This window comes from Apus apus, chromosome 2, assembly GCF_020740795.1.
Source record: "Apus apus isolate bApuApu2 chromosome 2, bApuApu2.pri.cur, whole genome shotgun sequence".
NCBI classification, from domain to species: Eukaryota; Metazoa; Chordata; class Aves; order Apodiformes; family Apodidae; genus Apus; species Apus apus.
The window spans coordinates 98,429,031-98,445,568 of record NC_067283.1 but is presented as its reverse complement, the minus strand read 5'-3'; the positions used below and the strand labels follow the sequence as shown (position 1 = coordinate 98,445,568).

General features: G+C 37.2%; 1 long non-coding RNA gene across 1 annotated transcript in view; it reads left to right on the top strand.

Annotated features, from left to right (window-relative positions):
* The window catches only part of LOC127381788 (uncharacterized), a 69,477-nt gene extending 53,324 nt beyond the window's left edge, over positions 1–16,153 (top strand). Inside the window, exon 3 of the long non-coding RNA XR_007888796.1 lies at positions 15,923–16,153. This is a non-coding gene — a long non-coding RNA (uncharacterized LOC127381788). The remainder of the gene's footprint in view (positions 1–15,922) is intronic.
* The last annotated feature ends 385 nt before the right edge of the window (positions 16,154–16,538 follow it).

Genomic DNA, 16,538 nt, shown 5'->3' with positions numbered 1-16,538 from the left:
AGGCCTAGCCTTAACTAAATGCATGAATAAGCCAGGACCTTTTTGACAAAGCCTTTTTTTCTTCTATAGGCAGGGACTAGAGTCCAATTTTTTTCACAATATATGAGTGCAGGTGCAGTCTACAACAACATACTCAGCTTATTTGGGCTGTGCAGTTGGCTGGTACAGTTGTTCCCCTCTCCTTGGGGATATCTAACTCTAAAGCACTATGTCAGCTTTTGCTTTATCCGAGAAGCTCTAACCCTTTTCTTTGTGAAGAATAATCTTTAACCAGTAAAATGTTGTAAGCCTGGTTACTAGAGTTGAGCTTCTTGTGCTAATGTGTCATTCTCTGAAGATCAAGGCTTAGTCATGCTCTCTGAGACACTTCAGAGTTCTTTTTGGGACACTGTCAAACTTACACAGCATCTATTGATGTTGGAAAGGAGCATCAATTAACTACATAGGTACAGTGAGTTTACAGTGTCTGGCAAAAAGCCCACAAATGTATTAGGAGACTAATTTTTGATTGATACTAGGGTTTACTGCAATCTGTTAATGACTTGATATTATCTCATTGTGTTATATTAGTAACTTTACTGTCTTTTATTTCTCCCACTGTAAAATAAATGCTACATCCTGTCTTATTGTTCTGGGCAGGATACTGAACAATCATTGTCACAATACCTTAAGTGAAGTAATTTTATTTTGTAGTTGGGACAGGCTAAGAAATCATAAGCCATACTTTTAGCTTTGATCTCAGGTCCTTTAAAATACATCAGAATTCAGTTCCAGTTCTATAAACAAAATGCATGCAACTATTTAGGATCTGTTGCAGGAAATTAAACATCACAATTACACAGATTGAATAAAATTCCTGCCTTGGTCAGATTCCTGTGTATAGTGAAGGATGTGAGATATCTTTAAAAAATCATACTGACAGTCATTTGAAAAGGGAAAGGCAGTCCTTGGAATAGCCTTGATCAATGATACTAGTAAAGATGATGGAAGTGAAAAATTTCCATTGAGGTCAGACTGCATGTGACAAACATGACCTCTTTGTTATGAAACAAGTAAGGTAGATTAGCATAGACATTGTGAGCTTTACCTTCAGCTCTTTACTTTAAAAAGTGTAAAATTTAATGCAATGTAACAAATTATTAAAAAGTATTTTGGAACAAGATTTTGCTATGGCATTATTGCTATATGCACCTTAAAAATTTGATTCTATATGTCCACACACATCCAAAATTAAATACAATTAATATAATAGACTTATCTATCACATTGTTAGTTTGTGAGTCATCTTATTCATGCTTGTGAGTCTTTTACATAGCTATTTTTGAGTTCTGCCTACGTCCTTTTTCTCATTTTGTTCTTCCTATATTACTGTCTCTTTTAAGGCTTTACTGGCCCTCTTGTCTTCCTTTTCTGTTTTTGGTGTATTGTTTCTGGGACTTCTAATGCTTTATTTTCAAAATATATCACAAAGAGCTTTTAATTTAGCATAGTGAACTACTCAGAAGCCTGATGGAATGCTTGCTAATGCTTAGGATATGGCATAAAAATACTACGAAAGTCCGTTTAGTTCTGCAAGGGTGTACATAACAAATTCCCTTTTGTGAATTCTTTTTGAGACATTCAAATGTGTGAAAGTATAGTGGCCATTAAGGACAAGGGCCAAGCTAAGGTAGCACAGAATAACACCCTTCATATTTTTTGACAAATCAAACGAATTGAAAAGCTCTAGCTGTCCTTTGTTCTCTTCTGTTTGTCTCCTTCTAGAGCCAAACTGGAAGCTGAGAAATGGCATCTGATACTTGGTTGATCATTGAGTGGTGTTACCAAACAATCATCCTTTCTTAAAGTGAATAAAGCTAAGTTATAGAAATAAGTTTTGTAATGGATAAATTGCAAACATAAAAGAGCATTGTAGATAATGTGGATCTTGAAGATGGTTTATTCTTGCTGGTGGATCTTAGAAATATGTAGCAATGCTAGGCTGGTTTTAATAGCATCTAAATTGCCATGCAGATTTAGTGTAGAAATTAAGTTGATATCAACGAAGTACATATGGGCATTGCATCTAGATAATTCAGGTGTGATAAACAAGAAAACATTAGCAAGACAACACTTCTGATAGCTGAAGATGAATTATTATATTGGCAGCCATTTAAATAGTTGTAAAATGTGCCTATCAAACAGAATTGTTCCAGCCCTGGGACCGTTTTACCTACAAAAGTGGGCAAGTAAATCACATGAGACAGATTACATTGACTTTGCAAGAAAAGGAAAGACAAGCCTTTTTTATTGCTATTGATGTTTGCTCTTATTGACTAAGTGTTTGCCATGGACTCAAGTACCACTAGACACATAAATACAAGGAGAACCTTGTGTTTGTCCTTTATCTGACTGGGGGAAACAATTTGCAATTTACATCCAAGGGATCTGCAGTGTTCCTCCAACACACAGAATAGTTTGAGAAGAGTGGGCTGGTTCAAATAATCCTCCTGTCCTACAAAGTCCTTGCTAAGTTCAAAGAGAATGTTTTCCTTTATAGTGCAGAAGAAAATATTTGACACTCTACCACTGTGATTTCACTGCCTGAATTCTCTCTGAACTTTGCTAAGTCACAGCCTGGCTTAGTTTGCTAATGTTTTATTTTGTGAGATGTTAGGGCATGGGGTCACCTTAAAAAAAGACTGATGCAGGAATTCCCTTCCTCATATCTTTTTGTGGGAAAATCAGCCCTAATAAAAAGGGTACAAAGGGAGAAGATGTAAAAAATGAAACAGCCTGGGTGATTAAGAAGGGGAATCCTTCTGAATGATCAAGATACAAGTAGAAATCCGTTAAAGTAATATAAATCCTAGCTGTCACATCCCTTTCTAGAAACCACAGAGGAGCTCATGGTTCCAGAAAGGGTAAGACTTCAGCTGTTACTTCTAACCAAGCTACTAATTTAGCTCTGAAGGTAGAAATATGAAATTTGTTACCAGGGATTCCCTGTCCAGACTTCTCAGGAGAGTTGTTACAGTGAGACCAATTGGGGTTTGACTGATAGCAAATAGAGAATACGGACTTTCAACCAGGACCACATTTGAAGTTTTGGGAATAGGAAGTGTGTTCTTGATATTAGTAGCCAGCTTAATTAATCAATCACTATTTTACATAGGCCCCAGCTTATTTACAAAGAGCTTTACAAGTATAAACCTTTCCTGTTAAAAAGTTTAAATTTGGATTTTTTTTTTTTAATTTATTTTTTATTTCTTGATACAGCTTAAGCACTTAAAGGAGTTTCAAACTGAAAAGAGATTCTAAGTCTACTTTCATCTGCTGCTGATATATTGTAAGCTTTATGATGGAATACAGTGAATCATTACAAAGCATAATGTAAGTCAAGATTTGTTAGTACTGTTAGGCAGTCAATACATCTCTTTTGAGTAACTAAAAATGAGTATAACATAACCTTAGCTACAACAGTCCAACATATGTGAGTAGATGACTTCCCTTTTTATTATTGTGGGGGGTGTGTGTTTTAATTGCACTTTTGGTGTAATACAGATAATATTATAGCAAGCATAACTAGTCTAGCCAGCTCCAATTTTGTTAGGATCAGTAGAACCATGGATTATTGTGAGAAAAAGAACATACAGGCTCAGAGCTATATGAGTTATATGGGCTGAAGTAGCCCCTTCCCCATTTACACTTGACAAGCATGCCTTTGTGCTTAAAAAGAGATTAAGTACATTTCAGAGGGAAAGTGATTTTGTTGCTGCAAGAGCTATAAAAAGAAATATTGCAATATGGATCTGTATCTATTCCTGCAAGGTGAGACTCCACTGGCTTCACTTGATACTTGCTTTACTGAGAGTTGGTCCAATAGATTTTAGTGCCAACTATGCAACAGAGAAAAAAATTGCCTTCTGCAAAGCTGATGATACAATATTGCTGTTTTAAACAGAGGGTGAATTGAAACATTTTCTCTCTCACTCTCCCTGCAAATGCTGAAATGACATTGGTCTTTGCAGTATTTGATCAGCTCATAGTTCTAACTCAGTGATTATTCGTAAGTTGCTTTTATTTTTGTCAACCAGCTTGCTTGCCTGTTGCTGGTAGGACAGCTTTCTAGTCATGCCATTGCAATCTGAAGAAAATCTATAAGAGGTATAAATAAGGGATGGCTCCAATCGCCTTGTTGCTAGTGTTTGTCGCAAATGGAACAGTTTCTGAGGCATTTGTCATTATAACTAGCAAAGGTTTATGGCCGTAAGAGCAAAGGTCAGAGAATGTATATACTTCTGCATTGCACATAGCCATCATTTACAATCGCACTGGAGTGTGAAATGGTAGTCAGATACTGTTGGTTTTGTTTTACTTGACCTCTTCTCATTTAACATATTTTATGTACCAATACAAAGACTGCAATGAAACTTTCAGATTTCTCTTTAAAGTGATGGGTCACTATGCTGTTTTGCAAAGGTAGAGTGTTCAATGCTTTGCACTGCTCTGCCTTGGGGAAAAAAAAACAACAAACAAGTGACATAATAAAAATGCCAGGTTATTAGACTGATTTTTTGTGAGCCTCTAGGTATGTCAATGTTTCACATTTAGCACAGAGTTCTCAAAGAAATATTTCTTAAATGTTCACCTGATAAAGTCAAAGAGGAGTAGATACTGGTTGAGCAAATGAGTTAAAGCAGCCTGTGGTTTGGGGCTCCAGTGCTGCTATTCTGTGAGCTGTTTAAGCTAATGATGTTTGTGCAGGTAATTCTGGGCTCGACTCAGTATTCACTGAAGACAGCAGGAGCCCTTCTATCAATGTTAGTGACATTTCAAATAGGCTCATATCTGAGATAGGAGAAAAAGCCAACTGAGGAAAAATAATCTCCCCAGATGTCTTTATTGCTTATGTGTCTGTCTGTATGTATAAATATGAAGAAACAAAATATCTGTCTTTATTTCTTGTATGGAATCAGTTGCCTGATGCCTCAAAGAATATACATCACTCTTTCTTGCTGCTCCTTGCCTTTTTAGTGCATAGGATTTTCACTAATCAGAGCAAGAGCAAGTCATAACACACTGAAACCAAGTACATCCATAAATTTAGTGGAATGTTTTCAGCATTGTAACAGTGAGGATGTGTGGCTTTTTATGTGTATAAATGCTTGAGAAGACATGAAGGGCTTGCTTGGACCACTCCATTCTCACGTAGGTTAATTAGAGTTCTGGATATATATGTAGAGATGATACTTCCTGAAAGTTATTTTCTCAGTCATATAACCACCTTTCAAAGACTTGTAATTGTATGGTACCTATTGCTTGGCAATTGAAAAACTTCACATGAATATTTGCATTTTAGACCTTAGCTAATACTCGACTTTTACAGCCTGGCTTGTCACACCAGCAGAGCCATGGACTGACATTAGCATAACCTTGAATGCTCCAGCGGGGCTTGTAACAGAGATTTACAAATACCATTTCAGCAAACAGGGGCTAGAATCCCATCAAAGTTTTTCAAAGAAATCCAAAAAGCTTAAATCCAGTCCCTTTCCCCCAGTAACTCAAAAGATATGTAGTGAAATGACCTAACAGCTCCTTTGAGAAGTATACTGAAAAGGAAAATTTTGTATTCTGATCAGGGTGGACACAGCCAAACAAATATTCTATGGGAGAAAACAAACTAATCAGGAATTTTGCAGCAGAAGAGCTACAGTACCTGGCATACCCCTGCTACTGAACTGCAAGGAGCTTTGCCACATTGATCTTCTCCCTAATTGTGATGATTTATTTTTATTCAAGAGCAGTTGAAACTCATTGTTATGCTGGCTGCTCAGCACTGCCTTTGCCTGGAGACTTTTATGGCTTAAACCTCAGATCTGTTAAGCAAGAAATTGTAAATAGTGGCATGAAACCTTGGAAGAACTAATGGGAATGTGAAAGAAGCATTACAGTTTAAAAGCAGCAACTGTAAAAATAAGCACAGGTAAACTCTGGAAGAGAAAAATGTGTGGGAGAATGGAATCTGTGGTGTCAGTCTGTTACTCCTTAATAATATGATGAAACCCAGATTTGAAAATATTTGGAAACTCTATTTCCTGGCTGCTTCATTCTCCATTTTAGTGATAGAACATTATTTTTTCTTGTGAAGCAAAAAGAGTCCTCCTCATCCTTCTCCCCAAAGACCCTCCAAGGATTAAATAGAGCAAAACCTTCTGATACATCCTACAAAGCCCTCACAAACTTTGTAGGTGCCTTGACTTTATAAAGGGGTCAGCTAGTTAAGCCTTCTTTGGATTTCAGTTCTGTTAGTGCATGTAGATTTGTTGATTGTCTGTCAAATTTCTCATCACTTCAATGGCTTCAGAATCAAATATTTTTACAGAGACGATATCTGGCAAAAGTATTGTTATAATCTAACCTGAAGTTTCAGTTCATCAGGATTGAGAAGTGATGACTAAATAAGGGAAGGTGCCAATGCAGGTTGTGCTGCTTTGGGGTGTTAGCAAAGTACTTTATGATTAATAAAACTGTACTTCGTGTATCAGAGCTGTTTCAAGATATCTCATGACCAGCTACTGGAACTGGAAGGTAATGCTGCGGCTTTCTGTAAACCATCTGTGACACCAAGAGGATAAGGGTCTTCCAGGCAGGGAGGCTCCAGCTCTGGCTGTTACTTTAGCCTCCATATATGACAAAGTGCAGCTGAAGAAGGCAGTTTGACTCTTGATGTTTGTGCTGACTCTTTAGGTGACCGCAGAAAAGACCATTACCGTTTCATCCCTGTACTTGACCTATTGGTTTGTAGCTTGGATTTCAGGAAGGATGTACTTGTGACACACAAAGAAGACCCAGGAAATGACAGGCCAATCACTCACCTCTGTGCCTGGCAAAAGCATGGAGCAGATCCTCCTGGAGGCTCTTCTAAGGCAAGCAGATAACCAAGGGGCGATTTGTGACAGCCAACATGGATTCACCACGGGCAAGTCCTATCTGACTAATTTGGTGGCCTTTTACGATGGCTTACAGCCTTGGTGGACAATGGCAGAGCAACAGACATCATCTACCTGCACCTGTGCAAAGCCTTCGACTCTGTCCTGCATGACATCCTGGTCTCAAAATTGGAACGCTATGGTTTTGAGGGATGGACCACTTGTTGGATAAGAAACTGGCTGGATGGTCGCACCCAAAGGGTTGTGATTAAAGTCTCCATGTCCAAATGGAGACATGTGACAAGTGGTGTTCCTCAAGGGTCCGTACTCGGACCAGTACTGTTTAACATCTTTGTTGCCAACATGGACAGTGGGATAAAGTGCAGTCTCAACAAGTTTGCTGATGACACCAAACTGTGTGTTGAAGTCAACACGCTGGAGGGAAGGGACGCCATCCAGAAGGACCTTGACAGGCTTGAGAAGTGGGCTCATGCTAACTGCATGAAGTTCAACAAGGCCAAGTGCAAGGGTCTGCATCTGTGTTGAGGCAATCCCATGCATGAATACAGGTTGGGAGGAGAGGGATTGAGGGCAGCCCTGCAGAGAAGGACTTGGGGGTAATGGTGGATCAGAAGCTCAACTTGAGCTGTCAATGTGTGCTTGCAGCCCAGAAAGCCAACTGTATCCTGGGCTGAATCCAAAGAAGTTTTGCCAGTGGTTGAGGGAAGTGATTCTCCCCCCTCTACTCTGCTCTTGTGAGAGCCCACCTGGAATACCGTGTCCAGTTCTGGAGCCCCCAACATAAAAAAGACGTAGAGCTCCTTGAGCAAGTCCAGAGGAGGGCCACAAAAGTGCTCAGAGGACTGGAGCACCTTCCCTATGAAGATAGGCTGAGGAAGTTGGAGTTGTTCAGCCTGGAGCAAAGGAGACTCCGAAGTGACCTTATAGCATCTTTCCAATACCTGAAGGTGGCCTACAAGATAGCTGGAGCAGGACATTTTGCACAGACATGTACCGAGAGGACAAGGGGCAATGGTTTAAAACTTGAAGAGGGGAGACTTGGATTAGATACTAGGAGGAAATTCTTTGTTATCAGGGTGGTGAGACCCTGGAACAGGTTGCCCAGGAAGGTCGTGGAAGCCCCATCCCTGGCAGTATTCAAGGCCAGGTTGGATGGGACTCTAAGCAACCTGGTCTAGTGTCCCTGCCCATGCAGGGGGGTTGGATCTATGTGATCTTTAAGGTCCCTTCCAACCCTAACCTTTCTATGATTCTATGATAGAAAAGTTAACCTGAGATTGTGATGCCATAAAATTGCGTGAAAATCTGTATCTTTCTGTTTTATCAAGATTGTTGTAATGAGATGAAAGTCTTAGGCACAAACTGTGATATATGAAGTGTAAAGATTGTCAAAATTATCCTGTGAATGTAGTACATTTTTTATTATTGTTGTTTAAATATTTTATCAGAAATATTGTGAACTACAGAAATGGACAGTTCTTAGTTTAATATTAATTAACACAAAAATCAGCCTCAGTAATGCTGAAACAGGAAATGATCTTTTGATGCAGGTACGGGAGACTAACCTGCTTAAATATGAAATTAAAACTGGGGATAGTCACACAGAAGGGAAAATAAAGACAGTAAATATCGAAAGAAAAACTATTCACTTACAAAAGAGGGCTCGGAGACAGTGATAAGAGCAAAACTAACATGCTGAAAAAAGAAAGTGGCCACAATACTAAGTAAGTATGTGCTTGAGAGATTGAAAATGGTACTTGAAAATAAGTACAAAGAACTAAAAAGACAAATCTTAATATATTGGGGGGGAAAATAGGTAATCCGTGACAAAAATGAAGCTTAGACAAGTTTTAAACATCAGAGAAGGACTGTTGAGACTAAGCAATGGAACAGAAAAGCAAAGGTGAAGACTAATGCTAAGATTTCACATGAGATTAGTGCTATAGTTAGACATTTTTTAATTATGTGAGGTAAAAGAAATAATGAGACAACAAATATTTAATAAGTGGCCAGCATTATTTATTTACAGAGGACAGAGTCAGTGGGAAAGGAGAAAATATTAATTAATTTTTCACTTCAGGATTCCCAGTAGAGCATGTAGAACAGATGCTAAAGGCAACAAAACTCTTATATTGCAATTGGACATTACCATACAGAAATATAGACATGGAACAGGAGTAACAGAAAAATCTGAGTAGAAGTCATGCAACCTCATGCTCTAAACCATAAAGAAATCTGTAATTGGAATTTTTCCCTGCAGAGTAGAGATTATATTACCAGTATTTATTTTGTAATAGTCCCATGTACAAAATTCTGAACAGACATTTGAGGTCTTTGTCCAAATACTGTACTATTTCAGAAGTAGTGTTATATCTCTGACCCAGTGTTTCTGAACCTTTCTGTGAGGAAAGTTGATTCTGCCATATCTTCGCCTTGCCTCCTCCCATCAAGTCCCATTCCCTGATCTCTTCTCCCATCTCAACTTATATCTCTCCCTCCTTCTTCAGGTTCTGCTGTTTCCTTCTTTCTTACCTTCATCCAGAAGCAGAAGCACAAAGACGTTAAATAAAACCCACAATTTGCACCAGAGAATACTATACATCATGTCTCTCCTATAATCTCCTCTAGAGTATCATTTACGAACTGTGTAGAGACATTGACCAGAAGCTTTATTCGATAGACCAAGAACATAAATTGATTTAAACTGGAAGCTGAAAAAAATAGTGAGAAACAGAACTTCAGGCCTGTATATTTATCACTGCATTTTCCAGAACTGAAGATGAGAAAAAGATTGAATAATTTATTTTTTTTTTAGCATTTTTAAAGCAGTTTTTCAGAAGTCTTAGAAGATTCTGAAAATTAAAAAGGAAAATCTAATTTTTTTTTATAGATACTCAGATTCAATATATCCATTTGAAAACAACAGTATCTTGGGGAGTTATTTGAAGCTTGGGATCAAGACCCAGGTATCACAGATCAGGTATAGCATAGGTTTCCTCTGTAGGAGTCACCTTTTCAGAACATAGGAACTTCCGAATATTAAATGATTTTGATTCTGTTGTAGAGGTTACAGGAAATCTATGCTATACAGGAAAAATGTTAGATTTTTTTCTTGCATAATGCTTCCTGATGAATAGGAAGTACATACAAACCACTGCTGAAGTGTGTTTTGGAAATGATTTCCGTGATAACATCGAGTTGAGAGCTGGTGAAAATGATGAGATAATAAATCAAAATAACTTGTGCTTTGCAGGAAGTAAGAGAATCAGCTGAAGCTCAGGCAAACAGACATCAGTCATGTTTCCAGAGCTGAAGATAGATCCTACCTGTTTAAAAATCGTACCTTTTCCTCTTGGTTGGGACTCATTCCACTTGGTTGCATTCCACAAGTGTCAGCTGTGCCTAAAAAGAGAGTTTGTGATGTTCACAGAGATATTAATTGCGTAGACATCATCACTTACTGATTATTTTCAGGCACAGGGGAAGAGGAAGAATTTCTTCACTGAGGAAGTTAGATTCTGAACAAAGTATCTTTTGTGTTATTCTTAACAAAATAGTACCCATTTTATCTGGAACAGTAGATGAACCATTCTCAGTAATTCATTCATTATCAAAACCACCAAAGCAGTTTAGTATTTTGAGATTTTTCTGGAATAATGGGTATGAAAAAATGACAGATTTGCTGCCAAAGCCATATTGCTCCATAACAAACTTTGCAAGAGAAAGGAAGAATAGCTTTAAAGAGCACATACTATATAATTGGAAAACTGAAAGTTTACAGAGAAAAAAGTCCATAAGATGGGGTTTTATATAAGTTTTAGGAACTTGTTTAAGTTCCTAATTTAACTGAAGCCTTTCTTCAGCAGTGAAATCAAGAGCAAAGAGGACCTTAGAAACCCTGCTCAATTTTGTTCTCAGCAAAACCTTAAGGACATTGAAGAAACAGGTTTTTTTAGTCAGATCTTCAAGAACAAATCACAGTGTAATGGAAAGATATTTAATAGGCAAGGGAATGCACTAAAACTTTACACATATCTTTAATAAAAAGAAAAATATTTTAACAGGAACTTGTCATATTGTACACCTTTGAGGGGACAATGACAGACAGTAGACCACTTCTGAAACTACCATAAAACAAAGATTTTCAAAGGGATCCCATTATTTTAGACTCAGATTTTAGACTCAGTTCTGTCAGAGGATCCAACCGGTTAGCTCCATGCCTCTTTTTACAGAACTGTGGGTCTTAGATTTTTATCATATAGCTAAGAAAAAAAAAAAAGTATGCTGTTCATTATATTTTTCTCCTTTATTTTATTGCATTTTGGTTGTTTTAGTTCTTTCCCTTAAAGTACCTTCTTTTCATTAGTTACAAGGTCAAATGTGAACCAGATAGATGTAGCAAGCATGAATATATTTTAAAATTGTCAAACAGCCTATTTCTTACCTTTTACTTTATTCTTCAACACCACCTTTTTCATATATACTTATTACTAAACTATTGACTTAGGTGACTAAACTGAAACTGTTGGTACTATACTATTTAGTTCATAGGTAAAGTATGCTCACTTCCTAATGGTTCCCTTATTTCTCTTACAATTTTCAAATGCTCAATTAAATAGTGTTTTGGCTATTTGCTCTTCAAATTTCCTTTGAGCCACTGTAATTGCTCTATTATTTATCCCACAGTACAGTGTTTCTCCTGTCTTCATGTTTGGTAGTAGAGCTGAACATCTGTTTGTTTTGAGAAAATTCAGAGCTCTGTTGCATTTTGAATGTCTCAATGTTTTTGCTGTTTTGAAAGAAAATAAGTGGATGCCTTTTCTTTCCCCATCATAACATCTGTTGGTATCGGTGAGATTTAAAGAAGCAAATTAATACTGTGGAAAACAGCAGTTCCTACTTGTTGTGTGGCATACTCATCAGAAATGGTCAGACCAGAATGGCAATATGAGAATGACAGTAGCAGAGGCACTTCATTGTCAGGTAGCAGGCATCAACATTTTTCAGCTGACAGCTGAGAGGAGAGCCTACCAGGTAGAAAGATTTATACAACTAACTTGAAGCAGAAGTCTGATGTATTAAGGAAGAAACTGGCTACTTTATAGGGATAAAAATTCTGGAATACAGAGAAACATATAATGCTGTTAAAGTACAAGGTTTGTTTTTCTGTGGTAAATTACACGTCTAAAAGCTTCTACCTGAGTAACAATTGTTGGGAAGTTCCGAAGAAGTATTCAGTAATGCTGCAAATGTCATTCATTGATTACTTGCCTGTGAGGCATAGATCTTTTTTTTAGTTCTACTCAGTGATAGCTTACTGATTGGGATGGATCTATTTTTGATTTTTTAAACTGATCTCTTCTTGTACATCTCTCACCATATACAGTAGCACTGCAACCACACTTTATATCTAAGTGAAATGAGGTTGAAGGTAGGACTGGTGCCCTAGAGGTAAGATAGCCAGCCCTCTCAGAAGAATGCATCAAATATTAGTGTCTTCAGACCCCGCTGGCTGCAAAGCATATAAACTGTATCAAGAGAAGATTCTTAGACATTCATACACTATATCAACCAAATATTTTTTTTATATTCAGAAAATATCTACATTAATTTAGTAAAAGAAATTTGATGTGACTTTGGGATTCAACACATCAGATCACAGAGTCACTTTCATATAAGACAGAGGCTGCAGGAGCTGCTATCTATAGCTTCAGGGACACCAGCTGTGCCCTACATAGAACTCATGTCACCACGCTAATCAGGGACCTGCTGGTGATATGCTCACAGATTACTCTTTTTGTGGGGCTAGTGAAAATCTACAGACTGACGCTCTGCTGAAGATGAGCAGAATTTATACAGTATAACAGAAGTGCAGGATTTCCCATGTCAGCTGACATGGTACCTTTCAGAGCCTGGGTTAGCTTGCTTTGAATGGAGTGTCAGCATGTCTGAATCCTGTTTGCTGTTAACTAAGCAACAGAGCAGCCAGATGCCCTCCATCAGCTGCTCTTGAGACATACTGAAGAATGCAAATGCCACCTCTGCAGTTGCAGGTACTTCATAAGTTCCAACCTCACTGACAACATGGAGATACGGCTGCTGTGTATGACAGCACATCAGATCTTTTCTGGTCTAAATAGGCACGAGTTTTGCCACTTGACCAGACAAAAACCTATCTGTTGTTCAAGCAAGAAGAAGGTACTCAGTGTTTAGCAATGAAAGACAGCACAAATCCTTATGCAAATAGTGTACATTATACCTTTGTGAGTATCCCAAAAGGTAACCCTGCCACCTCTGAAGGTAGCTTGTGCTTGTGATTTTCTGTGGACTGCCCATTACCCAGGTTTGGCTCCATCTAACTTTCAAACCCTTTCTAGTGGTTTGCCCATTGTCAGTGGTGTACATGTACATGTGAGGAGAGGGGGCAAGCAAAGAGGGAAAGTACCCAAGGAAAGTTTCCTTGCAGAAATATAATATCCTCAGGACTATCACTCAGGGAACTGGATAAATGAAAACTGTTTCCCTGTCAGCATTCGCCTGAGGGGCTGCCCATACCTACCCCACTCACACTGCAAGTAGCAGGCAGTCCAGAGATGCATTTCTCTGTGGAGGGCTGTCGAAAGGACTCATCATTTCCAGTACGGTGGCGAGTTGTTTATTTATGGTGCTGCTGCTGCAGCAGGCATGGGGCCTCTGCAAAAGCACACACGGCTCTGTAAGATAATAAAACAGCCAGAAGGCTTTCTGCGTGTTCATGTCACAAAAGGCTCTTCAGAGAGAAACACTTTTAGTGTCTGAAGAATGAAGTGCTATTTCAGAATCTGGAGGCTTGAGGTTTTTTTAGCTCTACAATTGAATGATTTGCCCGTATTTTTTATGTAATAAAAAGAGCAGCACAATATGGCTCCTTGCTTGCTTAGAGAGCAGTTGAAATTTGTAATACTTAAAACAGAAAGATTGCACAGAACTCACTGCCACATTGACAAGAACACAGAAATATTTTTTTCATTTAGCTGGGGGCTGAAAGGGATGATGAAAAAAAACTTTCAAAAAGAGTGTGAGAAGGAGTATGAACTGTAGGGTTGATAGTGATGATCTAACTTAAGGATGGGCTGTTGTTTCAAACACCATATTACCATAGCATGGTTTTGTCTTCTACTTGGCTATTTCAGTTTAAAGGTCTTTATGATCTTACTCCTAAATCTGGGAAACTAATTTTAAATACTGCTATTTTTTTGAACAAATTGCTTCTGTCCAAACCTCATAATTTCTTTTGTAGAAGCCAACTGAGTTTCTTAATTTTAAGGAAAGGGAGATGCAAACATTTTTATTGTAATATTGCAAATCTTTTAATTAAGATATTTTGGAGTGATTGTGGAGCAGCTAATATAATGAAATCAGCTTGAACATAGGGTTTGCCCCCCCAAAAATTGTAAAGCAAACAGGTATTAAACTGAAAGTAGAGAATTTCCCACAGAACAGAGATTATACATTTTTAAAATGACATTTTATCTTGAATTAGCTAAAAAAATTATTTGAATTATCAAAAAGTCTTTTGCAGAACAAAACTTCTTCTTGAAGCTGTATATATAAACATTGAATCTTTACTGAAATATAATACAAAAGCTGAAACTGCATTCAGTTTCAGTCAAGACATTGCAAATCACTTGCAGGCAAAGTTGTGTTTATAGTGGCAGAACCTTATAAAACCACACAATTTAGAGAGACATTATTTTTCAATATTAAACTGTTATATTAATAATTGTTAATTAATAATTGTTAATTATTCGTATTTACTATTTCCATTAAAGTAATTTCCAGGTTGAATGTTCATCCTTCTGTATACAGAATGTTGGATGATTTTCTCTGTAGACACTGCTTACTGGAGCTCACTCGTGCTGCACAGACTCCCTCACTTCCCATTTCTAAATCAATTAATGTGGTAGGTCAGAAATATTGTCGTGCCTTTTGTTAAATATGGTGGTTGGTGCTGTGTATCAACATCCTGATTTTAAGGCTTGTTCTACTTTGTGAAAAAAATACTTTAGTTTCAGTTTACAGAGAGTTAATTCTACCACTAGTGCTAAAAATAAGTTTATATGAAAGCGTATGTTTCACAATATAGGAAGCAAAGGTAAAAAATATATTAAAAAGCCAGTGTAGATTATTACAGTTATCTCCAAGAATGAGGATTTTCATTACCTACTAAGCTATTCCCTTATAAATTACAGTATCAAATCTTCACACCCTTCCCCATTGGTAGCATCTTTTCACCTCCAGATGTCTAAAGTTGAACAGTGCAGATGCCTAGAGGACTAATATCATCTCAAGATGGATTAACCTCTTCTTTCCTTCTTCCTTCTGTTTAGATGACACAAATTTGTTATGATTAGAATGCTAAGGCATCACTTGGTTTGTTGAGGTACCATATTACTTCTCTCCCCTCTTTGAATACTAACATTACTATTTGATACTTCAGTGAACTAATTGCTGTCTGCAGACTGCTTTCTGCTGATTACTGCCTCTGCTTAAAGTGCACAACTTTATGAATTGTTATGTGAACAATATAGATGTACTACCTCATTACAAAATGGTTGGGGTTTTTTTATTGATATATGCTCTACTAGATTATTTCTATTTCTTAGTCATTATGTATCTGTTTAAATTATTTTCAAAATGATTTTTTTTCTAGAAATCAGTTTATTCCATTTATTATTATAATTTCAAAGAGGAAATGCTGTTTGTGAAGGCAATGGCCAGGCCTGTGATCCATTTCTATACTTATGTGTAAAACTGGGAACTCAATTTTGGATAATCTTCCCTGTGAAACTATCACAATACCTAGAACGACCTAAGTCACTTTTATTTTTTCAAATCAAGCTACTCTTTTTATTAATGTCCATATTATAAAAACATCAAGTAATGTATAATAAGAAACTAATTAAAACATATTTCTATGTTAACATTATTTTTTTTTTTCTAAATCACAGACTGAAGGGAGAGAGACAGACCTTTTGAATGTACTGCTAAGGAAAAGATACTGTATCAAATGGTTGTCCAAATCTCTGTAGCTTCCTCTCTATTGTGTTTGTGTCACCTCAGACTGAAGTTTTAGCTTTGAATAGTTTATTCACTTCAACAGCTATTCAGCTTATGGAATACCTGGGGAAACCATGAGACAGAAGGGGTCAAGTTATTTCCAGAGAGTAATAATGGGTATGAATTTTCTCTGCTTTGTGAATGAATCATGCTTTCATTTAAGGAAAAGGTCTTTAAGTGATAACAAGGTGCATTTGAGGCACCCATTTTCTCTTCTGTTTTTGTAAGGTAGCATATAAGCTTTATATATAAACAATTAAAAAGATTAATGTATTCTCATATTCTACAAAATCTTGTTTTACTTCATCACCAACATATACACTTCATCATTTCCACTACACAAACATTCTTCACAGGACAACATTATACCATACTATAATGCAGCCATACATTAATTTGCCAAACATGCTTTTTACTGTGTAGTTGATCACCTAAGGCAAATGAAATTGTTGTTGTTCCCTGAAAGAAATAATTAAAAAGTACAACGAAGAGACATATGAACTACTG